Raw genomic sequence first — 24,949 nt, 5'->3', positions numbered from 1 at the left:
AGCTTTTTTTTTTTTTTTTAATTCTAACACATGAAATAATTTTCACTATGATAAAAGATGGCTATATTTCCAGTGTTATTCTTGCAATTAAACACCAAGATATTTAAAGTACATAATAAGTATGAGCAAATTAGATTAAATGAGGCTTGCAGAAATCTTTTACTTGATGTTAAATTCTGAAAGAGTTTCTTTTTACACTTTTTTTTAAAATAGAAATAATTAAAATAGTTCCAGGCAGCTTAATTACAAAGAAAGTCTGTTATGCAAGAGGGCTAAGATAAAAGCAAAGTGAAGATAGGATGCAAAAGTAAGTCAGAGCATGACAGTCTGGGAAAAATATGTAAATACTATTCCATCATTAATGACTGGTATAAAAAAAAAGCTTTTGATTATCACCAGCATACTCAATAATGAAGTAAACTGCTTGTACTTGCATCATTTTAACATATAGCCATTCTAATCACTCTCCAACGTAACCCCCACTCCTCTGCTTCCAGCCACAATTTTTCAAGAACTACTAACTTCTTCCCATTGTAAGAATAACTACTAGAATAGTCAGGGGGAAGGGGATAAAGTACAGCTACATAAGCAAGACTCTGGGATGGTAAATAGCCTAATTACACACTTCAGACTGCATTAAAACTATAACTTGGTCATAACCCAAACAAGGTAAATATAAGTTAAAGCTGCCCATCCATCCTTCCTCAGCACCTCCAAGGCATAACACAAATAACTTTACATTTCATACCTTGCAATACTAGATTACAATAGACAGAAATAAAACTGTAAAGACATCATCACTTATCTGGGTACACTCAGATATAATATTAATATTTTGTGCTTATCTTGTGTCTTTCATTAGAGAACCCCAAATTGTTTTATAATGAGCCATTAAATCTTACAACATCATTGTGAGCTATAAGCATTATGACCTTCTAAACAGCTAAACTCAGGCACAGGAAAGTTAGTCATTTGCTCATGATTGCATGAAAAAGTTAGTAGTAAGAGAGAAAGAGAAGTCTGGGGTCCTAGCAACCAAATAACATGTCCTCCATATTACAACAACAAAAAACCCAAAGGAAAAATAAATAGTAGACAGACTGCTTTGCTTTTTGTTTCAATCATTCACCTCAACAAGAACATGGTTTAGTTTCTGAGGGAAGTGTAATTTAAGTTAGCTATCGTTGTTGCAGGGAGTATCTAAATTTAACTGAAAGCTAAAAGGAAGCATTTTTCCTCATCTTAAGTTGATCTTACTTTATGTATGGTCAATGTCATAACGCCATACTTTATGTATGGTATCTTTCCTTTAAAAACTACCTTTCTCCCTTTTTTTTTTTGGTTGGGCTTTTTATATGTTAACAGAGGAGAGAACAGTTTTAAACTAAAAACATGACTTCAAAACCACAAAATGCTAAAGCTATGTTTTTTAAATATTTGAGTTCAAGTTTAGGTCTGCTCTTTAACCAGCTAGCAAATACACCATGAAATATGCAGCAGTCCTTTAAGAGTCTCTTGATATGCATCAAGACTAGGTGAACTTCAAAGCATTCTTAAAAAAACTGATGCAGGCTGAAATGGAAGCACCCAGTTAAGAACATTATGCTGAAACTGGTTTTCTTTCCAAGACATTATTACATATAGAGTTGCCCTATAATATTGTTGATATAAAAACATCACAATAATGTGGACTCAGTTTTTTGAATGGTCATGAAAAAGGCAGAACTTTCATATACATAAAAGTAGCTCATATATGCTGATGAGCAGGATTTAAAAGTTGACTGGGCATTACAATAAACCTTGTGGGAAAATGAACAAAAAAAGGCATAATGGACAAGCAAGTCAAAATTCCACATCTGACAGCAATAAATATGACTGCCCTAACTAAAAAGAGCAGAAGGAAGATTAATTTAAAGAAAAGATTAAGCTGATATACAAGGTCTCCCAACATGTATATTTTCCAGCTGAATTTATAGACCCCTAATAAAAGGATCTTATCACACCTGTCAGATTCAATAGGCACTCTGGACATTTTTACCTGCAGTAGGCAACATCTAAGCAACAAAAATGCTTAACATTTTACATTCACGTCGTATCCCTTCTCAGGCCAAAGGATCCTATGTGCTTCAACAGCTACTTGGATACACCACTAAAACACAATGATCTCTGCAGTGAAGACCTGAACTTAAGCCATTCATCAACCATTTCAAATCTTAATAGCTACAGCACTTACTAAGCAAAACTTAGATTCACTTTCCTTTACTGCTATATTTTTCCCTTACACTTTTAGGCACAGACTTATGCAGAAAGACAAAACACAGGGAACTGTGCAGCAAAGATCTACTCAGGCAACGCACAGAATCTACACAAGCAGAGTCAAGACGCTTGTTACCTGCTTTTTTATAGTGAAAACACCACAAGTTTTTAAAACAAAGACTGATCCTTCTATCTGAACAGTTCCTACTCCTGGAAAGGAGAGAACAGAGTATGTGCAGTCCAACCCCTGAAAACCTGCAACCTTCAACTAAACACAGGTGAACATATGCAGCACACTTTCCTTCCTCTGCCATGCTGGGAAAAGCCTGTTGTCAGTATCTGCCCAACTTTGGTACCCGTATATGCATAATCCTTGTCCTGGAAACCTAAAGCCTGGTCTGCCTACTAATACATCCATCAGGAAATTGTGTGACGGAAACATTTACACTGACAGTTTCACATTTGGAAGCTGCCTACAATACTACTGAGCGTGAAATTTTGGCCACGTGTCTGCTACATTTGCCAGGACAGAGAGCTTGTTGCCCTATTCCTTTCATTCTCGGAGATCCCCGAGGACAGGCTTCAGGCAGATGGGCCAGTGCTGTCATGCAAGGGCACCACAGGGTTCTTCTGGTCACATGTACAGTTCAGTGCATGCAAGTCTGATAGGCATTTTGTTTCTTAAAATTACTCACTGTTGCTATCAGGGGTGCAACTCCACTTGCAATAACAACATGGAAGTGTGAACGTTGACCCGTTGCCACTGTTTTAACCACTGTATTATCTTAGCCTAATTGACAAGGTCTAGATAATAAAGGAATTAAAATACTGGAAGCTAGTCTACATTGGTTGGCATTATTGGAGTTGTACCAGAAGTCTTGACAGGTTAGAATACCGAAATCTAAAAAACGGTGTGCATAGTCCTAGCAGGACGTCAGGAGGCTCAGACATGCTATAGTGATTTCATTATGTCAACACCCTGTTCCACATGTCCATCCTTTTTAATCGAGCTAGTGAGATAGAGTATAACTGGTTGAGAATAGGATATTTATAAAGAAATTTATAAAGGAAGAATAGGAAAATACTGGTCGTGTGGAAGACATGAACTGAAACAGTATGAGAGATGTAATTAAACTCACTAATTGGTGTGCATGCCCTTAATTATTTAAATACCAAATATGGAGGTTATGCTAGCTCTTTCACAGGATGCTCAAGAAGTGGCTGTGACTAAGGCAGCTTTTTTCAGTCTACACTAGATGCAAAGAGCTTGACATGTTCTTTGTCCTCTCAAAATGGTAACGTTAGAGTGATGTTGAAGTCATGATGACCCAGGATTGTGTGAAAGGCAAGGATTTTTTTGCGCAATATCTTTTATTGGACTAACTGCTTTCACATGCAAGGCACTCTCTCTCAGAGTACTGCAAGTCGCAACAAGTCATTGAAAAAAAATGCTGAGTTCAAAAGCCTGTCTAACTGTGCCCCAAGTATGCAGTTAGTCCAGTAAGAAATATTACCCCAAAAATTCCTTGCCTCATTTCAAAATAAAACTCTTGCTGTAGTTTCTACAGCTGAAGACCATTTGAAAACTTTAGTGTAGAAAGCCCCATGTCCTCATTAGATAGTTTTTTTGCACAAAGGACCATTGCACCAATACTGTATATCCCGCAATTGCTTTTAAAGTAAGTTAGAAGCTGTGTTTAAATTTGCTGGTTTTGATCTACACAGCCCTAAGCATGTTGTTTCCCTAAGAAACCATTTCTCTCACTAATAAACCACAGTATGTACATGCCAGAGCTCTGTGGCTTCAAAGAGAACATGAGCAATGAGGTAAAGAGCCTGATTCTGAAAGTGCTGGAGTGATTTTTCTCCAGACCCAATGAAAAGCTCAACTGGGTGCTTTTAGATGAGCTTCAAAGATCAGCTGTGACCCATTTCAATAGACAGCGAGCTCAGTGTCATAAGATGCTTGGATGCAAAAGGTCTTTCACTGACAAGTCTAAACCAGAGCAGGAGACTCACTACATCTGTGCAATTTATCCTGAGCCTTGTGCATCTTCAATATCTCCACACACACACATGCAGGCCTCTGAGAAACTACTTCCAAGAGGAAGCTCGGGAGACATCTCAGTGGACACAGTGCCCTTTGCCCAACCGATTCCCCCTCTCCTCTTTCTGCACTGGAGGGTGGGGTGGGGTGAGGGGGGAGCCCTACCTCACCATCTCTTTTAAACCCACTAGCAAGAGGCAGGAGCTGGCCGACAGTGGGAGGTGTGCAGGGGGTGCAGTGTGCATGCCTGTGTGTTGGGAGGGCACAGGTGTCTCTGCAGGAGGTGGCGTGTATATCTTTGTTGTGGGGGTGTGTGTGGAGGGGGGACAAGGGAGGTGTCTGTGTGGGCATGTGCAAGTGTCTGTGTATAAGTATCTATGGAAGGAGTAGGGGGATGTCTGCAGGTATCTCTCTGTGTGGGTGTCTGTAGGGAAGGTGTCCGTGTCTTTGTGTAGGTGTGTGCCGGTGTCTATGTGGGAGGCAGGGGTGCGTGCGTGTCTTTGCTGTGGGTGTGCAGGTGCCTGTTTGGGGGCAGGGGGTGCATGCACGTGTCTCTGTGTGTGTGTGTGAGGGTGTCTCTGCCAGAGGCATGCATGTCTGTCTTTGTTGTCAGTGTCGGGCGGGGGGGGGTGTCTACATGGGCATGTGCAGGTGTCTTTGTAGCGGTGTCAGTGTGGGGAAGGCTGTGTGTCTTTGTGTAAGCGTGCGTCTCTGCAGGAGGCAGGCGTGTGTGCATCTGTCTGTTGTCAGTGTCTCTGCAGGAGGGCGTCTACATGGCGTGTGCAGGTGTCCGTGTACAGGTGTCCCTGTGGGGAAGGCGTGTGTGTGTGTCTATCTTTGGAGGAGGCAGGGGGGTGCGCGTCTGTTTTTGCCGTGGGCGTGCAGGTGTCTGTGTGCGGGGAGGGGTGGGGGGACCCAGGTGTCACCGCCGGGGGCCAGGCCGCGCGTGTCTGCCTTTGCTGCGGGTGCCCCCGCGGGGGGCCGGGCTGCGCTGTGCGTCTCGGCTGTGGGCGTGTGCAGGTGTCTGTCAATCCGTGTCCACGCGCGTGTCTCTGCCTGTGCGTGCGTGTGTCCGTCCCCACCCCGGCATAGCCCGTCCCCGTCCCCGCGCCGCAGCGCTGTCCAGGCCCGGGCCCGGACCCGGCTCCTACCTGCACCGCCTGCCCCCGCGGCCCGGCCCGGCTCTAAGTGGCCCAGCGCTACCCCCGGCTCCGGCACCATCCGGCCGCCATTTTGTCTCCGGCCCCGGAACTGACGTCGCGGGCGGGAGGGGGGGTGACGCCACCCCCGCGCTTCCCGTCAGGTACAACACGCTGTTTTGGTCCCACGCGACCTGTCTTCACCGCTACGTCCCACGGGGCTGGACCCGTTCACACACCTCGCACGTGTCCTGGCTGCCTGCAGCGGTGAGCAGGCCCCTCAGGAGACAGCGGGCAGCCTCCGCCCTGGGGCAAGATCATGGCTCGGGATTAAAATGTTTTTGGGGTGTTTTTCTTTGTTTTTTTTAACTTTCAATCCAAGTTTCTCTGTTGTAAACGAGCCCGTCCTGGGAAAACTGGTGGGCTGTCGCATTTCTCTTAGAAAGGTCCTTCATAAGGGAGGGGGGGGAAGGATCCTTAAATTAAACCACACAGAAGATTGGGGATGTTTAGAAACAAATCAGCAAGCTCATTTATATTTATTTCCCCTCAGCTTTGCATGCCGCGTAATTATCTGTGAACCGTCCTGGGGGAAAAAAACCAAAAAAATCACTCGTTGGGGTTTCCCCTAAACAATGATTTACTTATTTAGCCAAATATTAGCAAAAATAAACAACCTGAACAATCTCTTCTTTTTTTTTTTTTGTGCATGCGTGCCAAATATTACCTTCTTTAAAACAGCCCCTTTGATTTCGAATGGTTGCCGTGGCAAAGATCACCTTCCAGATGTCAAGATATTCGGAGTCAGAAGCCGAGGCGGCTCCCACGTTGCGTGATGTTTTTGCCGGTGAAACGGTTCAATTCGTGGCTGACCCAAAGGACCACCGCGAAACAGTCACGAATCTCGTTTATTCCGCGCTGCTGTTCCCATTCGTCAAGAGGATGCATCGCGGAAACAGGCAGTGGAGCTATTGATACGCGAGAGGGAGGCTCCAAAACACCCAGTTTGGGAAGGAGTGTACCAGAGACTACTTTTCCTCTCCCAGTCGCTAATTATCTCTGAAGGAAGGGAAGAAGCAGAAACAATCCCATCCATCATCATAGCAGCGAGGAAATCTTGCTGGGGGGAGGAAGGAGGCGGAAATCATACACTGCCTTCTACAGAAGACGGTAGAGTTTCATATTTCTCTAAGGCAGACAAGGTTCGGTGGGTGAATCTGATACCTTTTTAGACCAGCTTAAATAGTTGGGAGGAAAACATTTTTGGCAAGCTTTCGGGTTTAAAAACCCTTTGTCTATTTCTCTCTGTTTCGCTAACACCTACTAGCCAGAGGCAGGCATGAAAGAAAGAGTCCTGAGGAGGGTTGGATACAGAAATAGCGCTCTGATAGAAATCCCAATACATTTTCTAGAAACTAAAGGGCAGACTTGCTAGACTGTACTCACCAAGGCAGCTCCACCGGTCCTCCCTGGTAGGCTCCCAAAACCTTGCATATTTGTAGTTGCTTCCAGCAGCTGGGTATCTGGTAAATTCAAAGCCTATAAAGAATCAATAGGCAGATGGACAGGTATAAAATGTATGTTCAATATCAACAGATTCCTGACTATCCTGTGTCAGCTCCTGTAATGATGCATGACCAAAATTTAGTCAAGTGTTTCTCAACCAAGCTGGTGCAACACCCTGGCATGCCTTGAGATCCTGCTATGGGTGTTGCATTAGCACCGTTAGGTATTTTTATACCTACGCATGATTTGTATGATAACCCCCGGGATTTCAAATAGGAAGCCATGATGTCAAAAAACATATTTGTTGTGCGCTTCCAACTTATTTGCAACAAAATTGCTCTATTATTTTTCTGTAGTCAGGAAGCAAGTGAAAGCTAGGTGCTGGTATTTTCTGAGGGTTGTCTTAAGTCTGAAAAGGTTGAGAACCACTGAGCTAGTCTCTGGAGTTCAAATCCCAGAAGGTCTAATGAGACTTCCTTTCCTTCCAAAACAGATCAACCGTATTTCCATGTGGGTTGTACACTGAACCCTCAGAAATTCTTAAAAACCCTGGCATACATTACAGACACTAAAGTACCTTTCTGCTGGGGTTTCAAAACTACTAAAAGGGATAGCTCTTCTGTTATGAGAGAGATCTGTTGGACCTCACTGTGTCTAAGTCTGTCTTCTTGTCATAAAACTAGCAGGTTGTGCCAGTGTGCGTGCCAATGCCAACATTTTTCTTTCACTGCTGTATGTATGCCAGATCCCTGCCTATCTTTTAACCAGAAGTGGATGAATTTCAGTGAAGTTATAAAGTCAGTCTGTTAAACTCTTCAGTAAAAAAACCTCTCTGTGTAAATGTAAGCTATTGTTATAGTTGTTTCTTTCCAATTGTCTAAAAAGGTTGAGAAGCTCTTTTCCTCATCGGAGATGATCAAGACTACATTAAAAAAAGGTTCCACCAGCATAATGAAAATCCATCCAGCCACATTGGTGGCCAGTCTTCATTATGAACATGCCTAATCTATTTTATCTTACTATAATAACAATTAATTTAAACCTGAAGCAAACCAATATAAATACACTATATTAAGTATGTTCACTGGTATAACTAGTTCCATTTAGTTCTACCAATTCAACTCTTTTGACACAAACCATGTATCAGATTTGATAAGGAGCTAGAGACTTGGTATGTTACCAGGGAATGAAAATAAAGAGGAAAGGGAGGGAATAGGTTCTATCAGTTAAAGCACAAATTCCCAAACACAAGTTAACTTAGCTGTAAGGTTGGTTAAACTAAAAATAGTTATTAAGCAAAGTATGTTCTTTTTTCTTATTACAGTACCCATATGGCTTTTCATTTATGTTTTTTAAGTCTACTACAGCAGAATCCCCTACTTATTTTCACTTCTCATTCTGTCTCAGATTTTCTGTTCTACTAGTTAATTTAGATTATAAACACATTGGGATAAGGAACTGGTTCTTTTATTCGGCTATAAAGTAGCATGCATAATTTATAATAGTAAATACAAAATAATTATAGACCTCATTTTTCACAAAGTTTTAAACCCCTTTTTCCTCTTCCTTTTATATTTCTAATACCCAAGGATCCACATTCAATCACTCGCTTGCTTTGGGAAGAACAAAATGTTTTGGACAAACTCCACAATTTTAGGGCACAAGCCTGCCTGTAGAGATCTGATTTAAAAAAAAAAAGTATGCAGCTGATTGGTGCATATTTGACCAAAGGTCATCCTGGGGAGTAGAGTTAACCTGAAAGGTAAAGTTTGGGAGATTGGTAGTAAAAGCAGGTGAGCTAGAGTTTGGGGAAAGTGACTTTTTTAAAAGGGCAAGATAAATCGGAGGTTGGATGACCACCTTACTGCAGTCATTTGACCCCAGTGCTCTTCCTGCCATGGCAGGGGGTCGGACTAGATGATCTGCTTAGGTCCCTTCCGACCCTAGAAACTATGAAACTATGAAATATAAATATTTTCTTAATTCTTTTCTAGATTTAGTATGTAGAGTAGAAAAACAGTGGAATTTTGTAGTTGGGGTTAAGTCTTTGTTACTTTCTTGCTTAGGACTTTTGTACTTATCAGGGACTTTTAATCTGTTATCTTTTGCAACTGAAAATTGATATTATACTTGTGTTTGACTCACGTTGTTGTGCAATTCTCTGTGGATTTGCAATGCCACTAAACATTATGTGATATTTAAAACCTAAATTGTTCCTATCTGTTTAGGCCTATTCTTACTTTTCCATAGTTTGGAAAATTGTACAAGATTTTGTTTAGATACAAGTATGCGCATGAACATTGCTTATTTCCAAGTCACTTTAACATCTTTCTCCTGTGCTACTTTTTCTTTAATTTTATGTTGGTACTTAGGACAGTATTGTTAAGTTAAACAGGATGAGGTTTCTTCAGAGCCTCATTTGAAGCAGTATCAGCAACATTAAGAAAAAAAAATGATTTTTCCCTTCTATTGTTCTCAACAGAAGTCAGTCTCACATTTTCAAGAATTTTCCTAGAACAGCAGGAGAGAAAGGGAGGGGGGCAGAGAAGGAGAGAGACAGAAAGAGAGAGCTGTGTTATAACCAAAATTGAAGCTTTTTAAAATATTAATTTTTACACGAAACAGTATTTCTTAAACTGATTTAAGATACAAAAATAGATAATTAGTAAGTGGTTTGCTCCAAAATTTGTAGATTGTTAACTGATAATAGATAGTTGACTAGAAAATGGGTATAAATAACTAGAGCAAGACAAAAGTATGGAAGTGGGACTTAAAGCTATAATTCTCAATTTGGTTCAGTTTTACTTACCTTGCTACCATCTTATCTACCTCCAAAATACTGTCTTCTAGGTTGTTGGGGGGGTTTTAAGTTTGATTAGTTCATGTATGTAAAATACTTTGAAGCTGTAAAGTACCAGGTATCCTTACTATCTCGCCTAAGACTGCAATTGTCCTTGATAGGATTTACCCGTTCATTTTAAACCAAGAGAAAAAGGAAAATGATGTTTCAGTATAAACTCTTAATTTGAAGTTGTCAGTCCATCAACTATTTAGATAATTAACACTGTTAACATATTAACAATGGGATGAATGGAATAGTCTTCCTCTTTCAATTAAGCATTACCAAGAGGTTTGCAGTATTGTGTGGTCTGCTTGACAATGGATGCACCATTGTTGTGGCATTATGCTATCTGTCTCCAGTCATTCTGTTCTCTCTTACAAGTGGGAACATAGTCTTTTCTAAGCCTGATGTTTTCAATTGTTAATTTGAAAAGTTCCCCAGAGACTTTTCACAGAGAAAGAGAACGCATAGGAGATACCACTTTTAAACTAAAATCTTCTTTTTAAAGTGACTGAGATCACCATTACCTGTTGGAAAAGGCTTCTGTGATGCAGTAAAAAGTATTGTATTGAAGGTTTCTTATCAAAATAAGAGAACAAGGGGGAGGGGAGTAGTAAAACAGCAGAAAGGTTAAAAAACAGGAGCGGAAGCAGAGTCAGAGAAAGAGAAGGAAACCGAAACTAATGGCATGATGCTATTCCCTCTTAAAGATCATGCAGACGTTTCTTAAAAAAAAAAAAAGAATCACACAAAATCATTTCAACTTTGTCAGAAGTACTTCACTGAAACAACCTGCTTTTTGTCAGTGTAGATTATAAACTGTATCAACAGAGTGGGCAGGAGAGCATGTTTTCAAAGTAGTTAATGATGCAGTTTGTAGCTTTATAGTAACTAAACTTAAATTCACATTTCAAAAAGCCAAAGATTCCACTGTATTCATGTCCAGGGTTTTGTGGTTTGATTCACATTATGCACAACCCCAGGATCAGTAGATCCAGGATTTAGCTTCTGTTTTGGGCTCAGTGGTATTTACATTGACAATTGCAAGTTACAATATAATAGACTTTGAATGTCTTAGAGAAGGTGGTCTTAACATAAGTGATAAGAAACAACTGAAAAAGGTGTTAATTTCCTTTCAGACTGAATGGTCATCTGTGGACAAGGGTCTTAGTACAGTTCCAGAGGGGCAACTCTTACTACTAGACTCTTCATGTTACAGACTGGATCATGTGGGACATCACTGATGCTGCATTATTTTATCATTTGTGGCTCGGTCTGAGGTTTCAGGCAGGCTACTCTTTGACTTTAGGACTGAATTATGCCCCAGTTTCCGATGTATCTACCTTCCCTGGCTTTGGTGCTTGGAGAGGAGTAAATTCTTGCAAACAATTAGCTAATGCTGCCAGTGAAAATGCTAATGTAGTGGCTGAAGTCAGGGCTTTGACTCCCCTCAGTCCATTTGCTCACATTTGAGCATTCAGAGAGCAGGGGTGGTGCTCCTGATTCAGGTCCAAGATCAAGGTGGACCCATCCAAGTGGGATCTTTGACCGTTCTCACCGAAGTAACATAAGGAAACTGTTTAACTTCCTCTTAATTTTATACCAAAAAAGAACATTCCTTTTCCTTTCCCTTCCCCCCCCCCCAAAAAAAGAAGAGCCCTTCTGGCATGCTGTCTTTGAATATGTTTCCCTGTTTGGGTTTCTCCCACAGGATGGAAATGGGGGGTTAACCAAACTGATATTCGTATAGGAAATGATGTGAGAAGCTGTAAGACAAATCATAGTTGGTATGGAAAATGTGATGTAACCAGAACACAGTTTTTTCAGGGGCCAGTTCAGAATTGCAGAATAAACTCTCACAAGAACTAAGAACTATTAAAACCTCCTCACCTTCTGCTCTAAATCCAAGGTGTATCTCTTTGACTTTGCCTCCTTTAATGTAAATTTATAACACTCTGTCTGTGTACACATGAATGCACATATATAAATCCAAAACAAACCAATCCACTGAATACACTTACATCCCTGGGGAGAGGGTGAGAGAACAAACACATCTAGATGTTAGTCATATTGCTGCACAGGAAGGCTCTCAGATATTATGGTGATGAGGCTGGTGAGAATATATTTAGAATAGAATGGCGTAAATCAAGTAACAAGTGCTGAAAAAAGGTGTTTCAGTTTTACGTATCATGGAAATCCAGTATCCGCATTCAGTGTTGAATAAGAAAAATAGAAGCATTTTCTTCAAAACTACTACATTTGTATATCTGTATTTGTTGCATGTAATATTTCATCAACATGTTTCTACACACATGCTTTGCTTCAAGGCTGGTTTTGATTTCTTTACTTTGGTTGCTATCTGCAATTTGCAACTTAGATCATATGATAATCTTATTCAGCCCTGTTTTAATGCCTGAAGCTTTTAAACAGCAAGAAATGAATGATTGGTGGAAAAGCGATAAAGAGTGGGTAACATTAATTTTGTTTGAAGATTTAGCAAAATTTGTGATCCCTTTAGGCTTCTGGATCCCCCCCCAATCAATTCCTATTGGTCATCTCAGTACTCACAGAAGAAATAATGCACCCTCACTAACTACAGTGACCTGAACTCATCACTTCTGTTTTTAAAAATATGTGTACTTTTAAACACTATTATTTCTTCAGCACTTGCCTACTCTGGTGATGAACTTTTTCAGAAATAATTGGGAATAGACCAACAAACCATTGTGTATTTGTATTTATTTGTAGTTCTGCAGTCAGAGGCACTTTGTTATTCTCCATGAGAAAAGGATAACAGTAGCATCCTCACTATCCCAAAAGATTTCAGCCTAAATGTACTTTTTCCTTGTTTTATTTTACTGCTTCTGTTTACAGCTCACTGGATCCAAAACCATTCTGTTCTCACTGTTCACGTCCTTCAAACACAAACAAAAATCTCTTGTGTCCTCCAGTTAGTCTTTTAACCTACCTATCTACATTTAGGCTTATGTACATTTTGACAAATTTGCACAGCAACAATTACCTAGCGGGTGCAACTTTTCAAAAAGCGTTCCTAAGGTAGACAGAAAACTAATCTAATCTTTCTTTAATAAGTCAACTATCCCTTGATATTTCTTTGATTTTTTTTAACATCATATATATGTGTATGTATGTATCTATGTGTGTATGTTTTTTCCTTTGTTGCCCTGTAAATCAGGGATGGGCCGCAAGGCACGCCCTCCTGTTGTGATATAGAGCCATGCCACAAGTGGATAAGCCCCCTTCAGTGCCAGATGTTTGGGACCTCCGTCCTCTCCCCAGCTCCGTGGGTGGCAGCAGAGGGAGGGGGAGCCTGGAGTCTTCAGCTGTTGCTGCAGCCAGAGCATCAAAGGAACAGTGGCCAGGTGGGAGCCTTGGGGGCTGTAAAAAACCCCCATGTGGGCTGCGTGTGGCCAATGGGCTGCCCTGCAGTAAATAATAAGTATGTTTATAAAATGAGAGAGGAGACATGGGAATGACCTGCTGACATTTAAAATAATGTTTGATTTTTAAATCAGCATATCAAGATTGTATAAAATACACGACGTGGGGGCAGCTATACATCTTCCTGGCAGCCATAGTGTCAATCATCTATAGCTAATGCTTTTCACACTAGTTATTGTTACTAATAATGCTTGAGTCCGTGTTTACCTTGCAAAGAAAGAAACATCACACGCCGGAGGAGTGGGGAGGAGGGAGTGTTGGACAATGGGGTGTGGCATGGGCTGTAGTTTAATGAGACTCAAATTCCTGTTTTTGATTTCAAGTCAAATTAGCATTTGAAAGGAGGGTGAAGCATGGACAGTTTAATTTCAAAGCCATTGCAGTTTCCAATATGGAAGAGAAAGTGTCTCCATTCAGAAGTTGCATTTCTCTCTGGAAGAAATTGAGGTTCACTTCGTAACTGCAATAACAAAGGTATTGACATTGCAATAACAGAGCTCTTGCTGTGAACATAGGCGTTTATAATTCAGAAGTGATATGGTGGGTTTATTTACGGAAGACAAGAAAGCATACCTCTTTACTATTTGATATTAAATTGATGTGTATAAAATAACCAGCCGGGGGCTTTTACTGACTTGAAATCTTTGCTTAGTATGAGCAGCTTAAAAAATATATATACAAGTGAAGCACAATTCCTGCATCCATTATTGGGACTCTGCTCATTTTAAATGAGTGATATGTGTCTTGTCAGTACATTTTGCAAAATCCTTCCTTGTGTGTGTGGGAAACTTGCCAGAAGAGAAGGAGATTTATTTTTTGGCTTCAGTTTTGTCTAGAACCTGAGTGATTCTCTCATGCTGAATGTGCAAGACTTGACAGGGACAGTGTAACTAGGGCAGGGGGAGAGGAGCACCCACCCCAGGAGCTGACTGTGAGGGGGTGTTGGGGTCATGAGTCTTGGCCATGCCAGTGGCAGCCCTGCACTGCCCCTGCCTGGCCATATGTGCTGGCTGGGGCAGTGCCCAAGTGAGGAAGTGGAGTCATGCCCCCTTCTCCCCCTTCCCCCCAGGGACCCCTGCAGCTCTAAGCCCAATATGTATGCATGGGGTGGGGGAATAAATCAGGCACAGGCTGGCAGGGAGCCCAGCCACAGTGGAGCTGATGACATTGCAGCAGTGGCAGCAACCCCTTTCCCCCCCCCCAAACCATACCCATATCTGTCTGTCCATCTATCCCCTCCCAATCCTCCCCTCTCTCTCCACTCCCCCAGCAGGCACTCAATGAGCTGGCTAGGTTTCTAGCAGGGTTGCTTCATGAAGTTGAAAAATAAGAGGCACCTGACAGGTCAACCTTTTTGAATCCTTGCTAACTTTGATCTTGAAACTCAAAGCAGAAAGGTTTGCAGAAGAGATCTTGCCATACAGCTACTGAATGCAGCAGAGCCTGTTCAAAGTCTTTTTTTTCTGCAGCATTATAGCTTATTACCCACTCTTGCATATTTCAGGATTCACCAAAGATTCTATTCTTAATAATTCTCAGGACTTGAAACTGTTTAACATTGTTATAAATTATATAGCGTGTTGTGGCACACAATGTTAACTTAGTTAGGTGTGCAAATGTGATTCACAAGATAAGCCCAGATAGTTTGATTAGGAATCCATGGAGTTAAAAACATTTTGACCTGCTCTAGCCTTTCTGAATTCTTTGCAACAGAAAAATAGCTCTATTTTTTGGTAGTAAAAAAATTAATGGAAACTTAGAGCTGGCATTTTCCAAAAGGCCACATTCAGGTGAGCGCAGACACATCTGCGGTGCCACATACTGCTTGTTCAGTTGCTTTCCGGCTGCAAGGGAGCAACATGGAGGGGTTTTTTGACTCCTGGATATCCAGGGGTCAAAAAAACCTGTGGGGGAAAAAAGCGGAGTGGCACACTCGGCGGCAGCATGTGCCGCCCAAAGCTGGAGCCTAGCCTGCTGGAGCCATGCTCCACTGCCAGCCAGGCTTTACACGGCAGGAGTGGCATGGCTGCAGTCCCAGGATGCCCCCCGGATGCCAGGTAAGGTTGCTGGGTGCAGTCCAGTGCTGGCTCCAGCCTCTCCTACCGTACCTGGGGTTACTTGCCATGAGCCAAAGTGCATATGTCATAGGCATTCCCCATGGACAACTAGCGGTGGCACAAGGTGCAACACCGTTAATTGTCCCCAGGGAAACAAATGTGCACACACATCTGGACATGGCCCTTGAGTCTACCAAGGGGTGCCTCGAGTCTAAGAAGGGTAATGGGTCTAAAACAGTTGAGAACTACTGTCATAGAGTATTTCAGCTCTGATGCCACATATGACCATGCTCTGCACCATCCAGGACAATCCAGCCTATGTTTGACTCCATCGGTCTGCTTTCTTGAGGTAGCTACTTGTTTGCTTCCACTAGGATCCGAGTGGTTTTTTTATGCATCTGGCTACTCCCATGAAAGAAATGTCTCCGCTCATCTTTGTAATGAGAATATGCACCATCTGGTGGCAATGCAGCAGACACACACTCTAATTTCCACTATATTTAGTTTAGATAGTCTGACATGCATTCAAACCTTTACTTGATTAAAGTTGTAGGTATTTTAATCAGGCAAGTCATATGCACGGGGATATGCTTCGTGTTCTTTTTGCTTCAGCATTACAGCATTTCAAAGCTGCAAGTGCCCAAACATTGTGAGTTTTGGTTTAAAAAGCCATGAACTTTTAAAAACAATAGATGTAGGGTTATTTTAGTTTGTTTTCTGGAGACAGAAAGCAAAAGCCAGCCTAGAAAGATAGAAAGTTGTTGTTTGTGGAGGGGGGTGGGATTTGTTTGTTTTTAAATTTAAATGAAAGCTGAGATTCTCATATAATCCTCTGACTTTGGGAGCTTAGGCCTTAAGGAAAACACCAGATAGCTTATGGCTTGTGATACAATTGCAGGAAATGGTAACACAGTCTTTTAAGCACAAAAGCGACACTGATAGATTTATTTGTTTAAACTAAACTGTTAGCATTTTTCCACTTCAAAACCATTCTAGTTTTGTTTGAGAGAGAAAGCAAACCTAACAGGATCTGTCATTTCTCATCTCCTGTACCCCATAGTAACTTGAATTATGCACTTTGATGTGGATCAATTCCAATTGATCATCAGTAGATTAACCTTCCCTTTTGGGTTTAGATTTCTGAACCTCTTTTATCAGATCACTGAAACGTAGTAGTGCCTCCATGGCAGAAGATGTAAAGCACTAGAATAAATCTGAATATGTTTGCTTATGAACATAAAAGTTCATTGTCAGGTTCTGTTCATTGTCCTACAAGTAAAGAGCTGGTTGTGTTCAATGTCCACAGCGCAAAATGATCCTGGGATTTAACAGTAAACTTGGATCCAGTTCCAGGCTGACACATCTCATTCAATGCAAACAGAGATACAAATTAGTTAACAATTCCTCCCCCCCGCAAAAAAAAACACCCCAAGCCAGCAATTACGATGACTCTGTAAAAGTGTAGGAAAATGATAGGGTTACTAAAAAGGTGAATTTTATATGGTAATCTAGCCATGCTTTTGGGACTGTCCTTGATACAGCACCTTAGTATGAACAGTTGTTAATAATAAAAAAAAAAGTTATAAATGAAATGGATTACTAGGAAGGCATCTTTAAGCTGGACAGTCTGAAGTAGCCTTGAAAATTACTTGACCAAAGTTACACTGATAAGTGTAAATGTCTTTTTGTCTTGCTAATTGGAACAAGTTCTGCGTTATCAAATTTTTCTGTGTCACTCTAGGTTATTTTAGTAAACCAGGACTGTGTAGGCTGAGTGGTGTTATGGCTAGTGCTAGCAGTTTTATGGGGAAAATATGTAAATTAAGTATTTGCTTGGCAAGGGAATGGGCCATTTATTTGTCAAAGTAGGACTATATTCTTTAGCCTCATCAGCAATGAGAAATATGGTGTCTGAAAAGCAGGCCATATATACAGCCTGAGGCTAAAGAATTTTCTGAACTATTTAGACTGGTAACTTCCAGTTTGAACATTGTGTAACATGGACTCTGTTAAGAGGAGCGGTTGTGAATCCTGAACCACTTCAGTGACTCCTACTGCCATCCCCTGATTCTTTGGGAACCCAAACAACTGCTTTCTTACAACAAATACACATTTCTTGTTCTTTTGTATGGCAATTTTTGGACTGCAGCACTGAAGGTTGACATGGAAGTTTGTCAGCTGCTCTGTGGTTTCCATGAACACTGAATAAATCAAAGCTGTTCCTCTGGAGAAGAATCTTAAGTGCATCTCTAGACGATACAGTACATGTGTGGATATCTTCTCTTATGTAACTGCAAAGGGAGTTCTTACTTGCCTTGTGTAGCTGCCATGCCCATATGCATTTCTGATACAGATCACTATAAATTGTACCTTATGTGGCAAGATGAATTAATGATCGAGTGTTATTCTTGATCCCACTGTTTTCCCACAACTATTGACATTGATCTTGTGATCAGGCAGATTCTGAGAGTATTACTACCTACCAACCAATAAGTGTACCTGGAATTAAGGTGGCACTTTGGGAAGTTTTGGAGATTTTAGGTAGCAGAGTCTGGGTTTATTACAGCACAGTCTTATTTTTGTGTTGTCTAAGCTTCCCTTTTGAGGGATGGTGGTCAGCTGTGTTTGGGGACTGGAATCACAGTGTCACAAGTGATGTTAACCTTCCTGTCTTGATTCTCCCAGCAGCATTCAATCACACATCAGCTACTTCTGTATGTGTGCTATCTGCCCAGACTTGTACTGTTAATGAGATGCGGTCCAAGGTAGCTTTCCTACAAATGGTATGAGCTCCTCCTCCCCAGCTGGTTCCAGCCACTTTGCAGATTTAGATTCTCAACTTCTTCTGGCAGTGATATTTATTTAGTAGTAGTTGTATGTGATCCAGATTTACTGACATTATTTTGGAAGCCCTTGTTCTTCAATTAAGTCCCACAGAAGGAGTGAGCTGTTTCAGACAAACTGGTTGGAATCACATAAGCTGTAATAGTCTTGACATTTTCAGATCTTCTATAAGGATGTGTTCTGCTTAGATGGAAGTACTCACGTGGATGGTGAGAATGAGAGTAGGCGTGTATCCAAATTCCTGCAATCAGGTTGGTATCATTATAATAAATATTAGAGAGTTATAATGCCAGGGCGAGACCTAGAGGAACCTGATGTCCAGTAGATTGTCTACTGATCTGTTCTGCTAAATAGATGTAGAACTTGCAGTTGTTGAGCCTACCTGTCCATAGGTAGGTGGAGTGTTTATTTTGCCATGCATTATTTTCAGTGCTTCTAGGAAAAGATTGTCTGCCAAACCATTTTTTAAAAACTGCAGACATCCGCTAATGCAACTGTTGCTTTGAGCCTGTGTTATAGTAAGTTTGGTGGATAATTAGGACAACTGCCTGATCATGGGTGCTTTGTCATACCCTGTCTCTCAGTTGCATTTCTATAAGCAGTCCTCCAAGAAGGACCTCTCTCTCCAGAGTAACATCTCTTCCATGAACATAATTAACTATACTAGTCAGCAGGTCCTCAGGCTGGCAGCTATTTTTCCCTGCTTCACGACGTCAAGGACCTTTACCCATTGCAGCATCTTGGACACTGGCCCAGAGGCATGCACATTTCTTTTAAAAACAAAAAACCCCAACAAAAAAAAACGCAAACAGCTCACCAGTCATTCTAGCATGGTGCCCTCTGGACCTGCAGCTGCACTAGGTGTGGTGAATGCTAAGACCTGGTCCACACTGAGAGAAGCGCTGATGCTGAGCAATCAGCTACAGAAGGTTTGCCCTGTTTTTGCAAATGGGCAGAAGTTTTTTTCACTGCCCTTTTGTGCTGAAGGTCTATGTGGGCCTGGGAGCTCAGGAGCATGTGGGTGGTGATGCAACATATGGCACACCCAATTGTGGGAAGGTTTAATAGCTAAAAAAATTAAAGCTGGGAGTAGCTTTTAAATGTTATGCAGAGCTGGACTTTCACCCAGTCAAGCAGGAAAACATAGGATCTTGGAGGCGCTAACCCTCCCCAGAGACAGAGTGTGCTGTTCTAGATACTATTGGCAACTTCGAATTGTAAAGAAAAGACTACAGAATGAGACGATGCACACCGTCCCCTCCCCTGCCCCCTATTGACAATATTGTATTTTCCTATATTCTGCTGCTATTAAGCCAAGTGGGAATATTCAGCCAAGGAGTATATTTAGATTGTAAATTCTTTAGGGGCAGGGACTGGTAATTTGTACAAATATGAATACAACAGGGCTTTAATCTCCAGCATGGCCTGTAGGTGTTATCATAATACAAATACCCAATGATAAATATTGTCCCCAAAATTAGTATTGGTATCAGTTCAGTGTCCTTCAACTTTGTGGCACATCTAACCATGTTAGAAGGTGCTAGGGAACTCCACCATAAAACCGTGCCCCTGCTGCATATACAACTCATACCAAAAAGAAAAGTGTAGCCACTTCTTGGTGCATACCCATTGCCACTCTGCCTTGGGGATACTTGTGAGATTGGCACTGGGTATGTTGAGTGGCTACATCTTCTGCATGCAGTATTTGTATGTGGAAGTGCATTTGCACTGCAGCGCACTATCCAGCATAGTGTGGGCATGCTCTTACATGACAATCTGTTGCCCTACCAGGATGAAAAGCTACGTTAAACCATCAGCTGCCAAAAAGGGCAGCATCACCTTTTTCCGCTAAGACCAGATCTGCACTATCTCAGGATTTAGGCTTACCCAGAACTGATCATCTGGGAAGTGGAAGCAGATACTGTGAACCCCTCAAGTGGGTTAATTATTTATGATGATTGGTAATTATATAAGCTGAAACTGAATTGGTGCTTGCCAGTTGATCGTGTTGCCCATTGTCAGGATCTCCTCTCAAAGGAAGGGAAAACGTTTTTAAATCTGCCTTTATTGTGAGCTAACTAAATAACCTTGTGGGGCAGTGACAAGCATGAGAAGGTTAAAACCACAGTGAATGGTAAAACTTTGCATGCTGTGGTTTCTCCCAGCGTTGCTTCAAGATGGACTGCGCCCACAGGGAACTGTGATTTAAAACCATTCTTATGTAAACATGGCCTGTGAGATCACTCTGAAGTTTTGGTTTTATTGGAAATACTATATATACATTAGAAAGGCAGGGCAACCGAATATACAAGATACCAAGTTTTCCTAAGACAAAGATATTCCCTGTTTTCCTTTTAAATACAGATGTCTCCATTAATTCTTGCCACTAGCTGGTGCTAGGATACAATTTACTGAGCATACTATTACAATGAAAATCTGTAGTATTAGTTTGCAAGAGGGAATTCTTCCCTTCTAATATTTTGCAGAAGTGTTTCTGTTTGTTGCTGTTCAAAGTATCCTTGTGGCTCTTAGTTGCAGGCATACAAAACACTTTACATATACTGGTCCTTTGACAACACATTATCTGCTCTCTCTCTGTCTCCCATTTTGTTGTTGGTTTCCACTTGGTCTCTCAAATATACTCATTGGGAAGGTAACTTATTTTATTAATTGTTAAACAATCCACTAGAAGACTCCCATCTTAAAAGCAATATTGAATAAGGCTAACTTTAACACAGGAAGGTTAAACATTTCCAAAACCCAGTGCTTCTCAGTTCAAATGAACAGACGGCATTTTTCATTTCCCCATGCAGCATGGTTAACAGCAATGAATGTTTTCATGATCACATCAGTGTGTTAGGTCCTACAGACAGCCATGTCCTAATGCCAAGGATAGTTTCCCTTGGGTGACTCCCACTCTGGTTCACTTTGGACAGTCTTGTGCAGCTGTCTACACTAAATCCAGCAGACCTTCATTTGCAAAATAAAGTGTTGCAGAATTGCAAGAGGGTAAATGCTGTTTTTTCTTATTTTCAATAACCCATATGTTCCATTAAGCAATAAGGGTTTGTCACGGAGTATGAGCAGATGAACAAACTGATACTAAGGTAAAAGGGGTGGAGAGGGGTCTGGATTTACTGTGTGCCAGCTGCTCTGGGGTAACCGTTTCATGTATTCACTTTCTTGTGGTAAGTGGAAGCTGTAATAACGAAGGGCACTTATACATGTACATTGAGGCTTCTCCAACATGCTGTAATTACCGTGCTTCAGCAGATTCCAGCGTCACCTGTATCAGTGTTTCCATGCTGAAAAATAGCCTCTGTTCAACAAGCTTTATTTAAAGCGCCCCCACGGCCATTTTTCAGTTTTAGGGTGCTGATACATGTGACAATCCAGATGCTTTAATTAGAGCAACTCTCAGAGCCACTCTAATTAAAGCGCACCTCCACACACCCCCAACTCCATCCCCCCACGCCTCCCAGAGCATATGTATAAATGCTAGGGCTGAGCGAAATTTCTCCGGCCGTTTTGTTTCGACTCTGTTTTGACTCATTTCGAGGTTGAAGCAGCAAAATTGAAATGAAACAAAGGGCTTCAAAACAGTCTTGAAACAAAACAAGGCTAGTCAAAACGTTTCAAAAGTCAAAACGTTTCGACCATAGCGCTAGGGATGGGAAGTCAGTTCAGCTGGGCTGACTTCCCATCCCCATGCAAGATCAGGCCGGGACCAGAGCGTCAGCCCAGGTGGGCTGACTTCCCATCCCTGGCCAATTGAAACCTCGAAACAGAGTTGAAACAGCCTCGCTGTTTTGACGAATCAAAATGGAACAGCTGTTTCAAATGTAAATGAAATTTGATATGAAACGCTGTTCCCTTGAAACCTCAGAACTCAAGGCGAAATGTAATGGTGTCGTTTCACATAGCCCTAATAAACACCCTAAGTCCTCTTTCATTTAAGAAAAAGGCTGTCCCATTTCAGCTTTACTGTAGGATAGCAATGGGTACAGGAAACAATTACTGCAGGTCAACTAAGGCACAATAAGTCCCTCCCAAAGTCCCACTCATTTTAACTTGGTTTAATTGATTTGTCCATCCATGTTCTACATTAGGCTAAATCAATGTAACCTGCACCTATCCTAAGGAATTAGAAGTATTTGCCAACTTCAACCTTTCGTTAATCCAGCCAAAACCTAAGAGAAGAATTAAAGATGAACAACTTGGAGCAGCAGAGAATACTGTCTTTCCTTGGTGAAGTGAAATGTGGGGGTTGTATGCTGATATCGGTGACTTTCCAACAGTAGTTGTCAAGCTGCTATCAAACAAGTGTTGAGGCCTGTTGAGATGACATTGCAGTGGTTATGGGGACTGATACAGGGTTTTTTGCATAGTCCTGAGGAAATCTGCATTATGGCATATTGACTTTGTCCTAAAAAGATTTACAAGGTTTTGCAAGTTTTTTTTAGGGCACAATGGTGTTCTCTATGTTATTATGGTGTCCTCTATGTTGCCACTCTTGCCCAGGGCCAACCATAGTCACTACACTAAGTAGATGTGGCTGTCAGGCCTACTCAGATATGTGGGTAAGCGTGGTATACTTGTGAGAGAACTGTAGTTAATGAAAACTCTCCTCTCATCTGAACCGGATGGTTTATGAAGAAGATGATCTTTGATTCTCATCACTGTTGTTACTTCCAAACTCCTGTATTGGTATGGCATTGTTTCTCCTGTGCCAACCAGCAACATATTTTTGGGCCCTTTTCAATTAATCACTTTGTGGATCAGAAATGGCAGAAATGGGTGATGCAGAGTTGGATATTTTCAGAGTCTTAATTATTTATTAACAAAGTATATGCAAACCCTTTCTTGAACTTAAGGTTGCATATATTTATTTTGTTGCTAAATCTTTTTTTTGGCAGAAACTTCAGCTAGGACACCACTGGACTTCTAGGAATATAGAACTAATGGGACTTCGTGTCATTGATTCCCATCGGTTGCTAGTGAACAAAATCGTATCTCATCATGTTTTTCATAAATTTACTAAGTCCATTCTTAAAATTAGTTCATTTTCAGATCTCTATTCACAGTGGCAGGGTGTTCCAGTACTTCTCTCTTCTGATACTGCATTCCTTTGAATATAGGATGCCCTGGAACTGAAGATGAGCCAAAAAATTCTGGGCTCAGTTTAAAGAAAAAAATAAAACATCAAATAGAGACACATCTGTAGTGCATATAAGAGATAAGTGTTTAGGATGCAGGACATTTCAGAAGAAATATCTTTGTTTTTAAAAATGCATTCAAGTAAATCAAGTATGCCACTGCCCTGTTCCCAAAGAAGGTATCTTGTCTTCTATCACTCTTCAGGGTTATCAAAACTCAAACTGGTTAAATCCACTCTAAGTCCCATTCCTCCCTCAAGCCCTTTGCTTTGTACACATGGGGAAACTGCTAATCCAAAGTTCCCCTTGGACGAGATGGTCTGGTAACTGTAGCCCAGCCCTAAACCCACTGTCTGTGCAGCTGTTTAGCACACACAAAGACAGCTCATAAAGGCTCAGCCTTCTGGATGAAGAAGAATACTTTGATTTATCCATTACCCTTAACAACTCTCAGAGAATAGCAATGTGCTGCACAGAAAGGATTAAGGCACTCTAGAGAGCCTCATCCTGGGGTCTTATGCATCAGTATCCACTAATGGACAAGCCAATAGTACCTTTTGCCATAACTGCACGTAGAGTAGCTTGTGCAGGCTTAAGAACAGTAAAAAGATGCATATTGGGTAACATGGAAAACGATTCTCCACAAAGACCCATCTACTGTTGCTTATTCAGCCTGCAAGTCCCTACTGGGATGCATGGGAATGTTGGGACAGATGGAAGACAGCATATTCCTTCACACAATAAATTCATCTAAGCTGTTGTGTTTATTCCCAAAGTTCATTTTTAGCCTGACGAGCCCTTTCGCATTCCTCTCTTCAGACAGTCTTTTTACTAAACAGCAGACCAGAAACAAGGGGAGCTGATACTTCCATCTTTTCCCCCCTTCCCAGGAGTATAACTAACTGAATTGCCAGCTTCACCTCTGTTTCCCGCATGATACAATGCCTCAAATATGCTGTGAGGCAGGAATGTGAAAAATATCTAAAAAGCATTGAAAAAAAAAAGGTACTGTTGGAGAGAGACACAACTGCTGATAGCAGGAAATGGAGCCATTTCCTCATTCAAGTAAGGCATTGATGACTAATTTCCCAAGAACCAAAATTCCTGCATCAATAAATTTGGAAAGTAGGGATTGGGTGGTACAGTGGGGGCAGGGGGGTAATTGTGTTATAGATTTGTTCACTTCTACAGTGATGGTTCACATCCATGGCAAATTGGCAGCGTCTTAAAGTTTTTGCCGGACAGCTGTTTGGTGGCCTGGGAGAAATGGGTTCAGTCCACCCCGTGGGCAGGAATCCCAGCTCTTTGCAACATGCAAGAACTCTGATTCTGCAAAAGAAAAATATAAAAAAAAGTGGGGGGGAGGCGGTAAAACCTCTATACAAAACTTTACTGCTATCAGCACAACTCTCTCTCTCTCTTAAGAGGAGGGTTGATATTATGACTTGTCCTCACCTTCCTCCCAAACAGAAATGGCTCTAGAGGAGGTAAAGTTACAACAACTTTCTACCACTACAACCTTCCCTTTGGGAGCCACTCCACTATTAGAGATTTGAACTTATGTATACATCAGGAGTGCAGAGGCCACCTTTGCAGCTTGCATGCTACCAAAAGGACCTCCCCCCCCCCCCCCCCCCCCA

General features: G+C 41.4%; 1 protein-coding gene and 1 long non-coding RNA gene across 2 annotated transcripts in view; one reads left to right on the top strand and one right to left on the bottom strand.

Moving 5' to 3' along the window:
* The window catches only part of PRDM2 (PR/SET domain 2), a 92,554-nt gene extending 87,006 nt beyond the window's left edge, over positions 1-5,548 (bottom strand). The window contains exon 1 of the mRNA XM_019511876.1: positions 5,455-5,548. The gene's annotated coding sequence lies outside the window, so the exon portion shown is untranslated. The remainder of the gene's footprint in view (positions 1-5,454) is intronic.
* Positions 5,549-7,441: 1,893 nt separating this feature from the next.
* Positions 7,442-12,307, top strand: LOC109293778. The gene is made up of 2 exons (XR_002096396.1): positions 7,442-7,745; positions 10,930-12,307. It is a non-coding gene; the product is annotated as an uncharacterized LOC109293778 (long non-coding RNA).
* The last annotated feature ends 12,642 nt before the right edge of the window (positions 12,308-24,949 follow it).

The sequence above is a fragment of the Gavialis gangeticus genome, unplaced genomic scaffold (assembly GCF_001723915.1).
Source record: "Gavialis gangeticus isolate Ggan-Ray unplaced genomic scaffold, GavGan_comp1, whole genome shotgun sequence".
Classification (NCBI taxonomy): Eukaryota; Metazoa; Chordata; order Crocodylia; family Gavialidae; genus Gavialis; species Gavialis gangeticus.
Note: the sequence above shows the minus strand (reverse complement) of the source record. Positions and strands in the feature narration are given on the sequence as shown.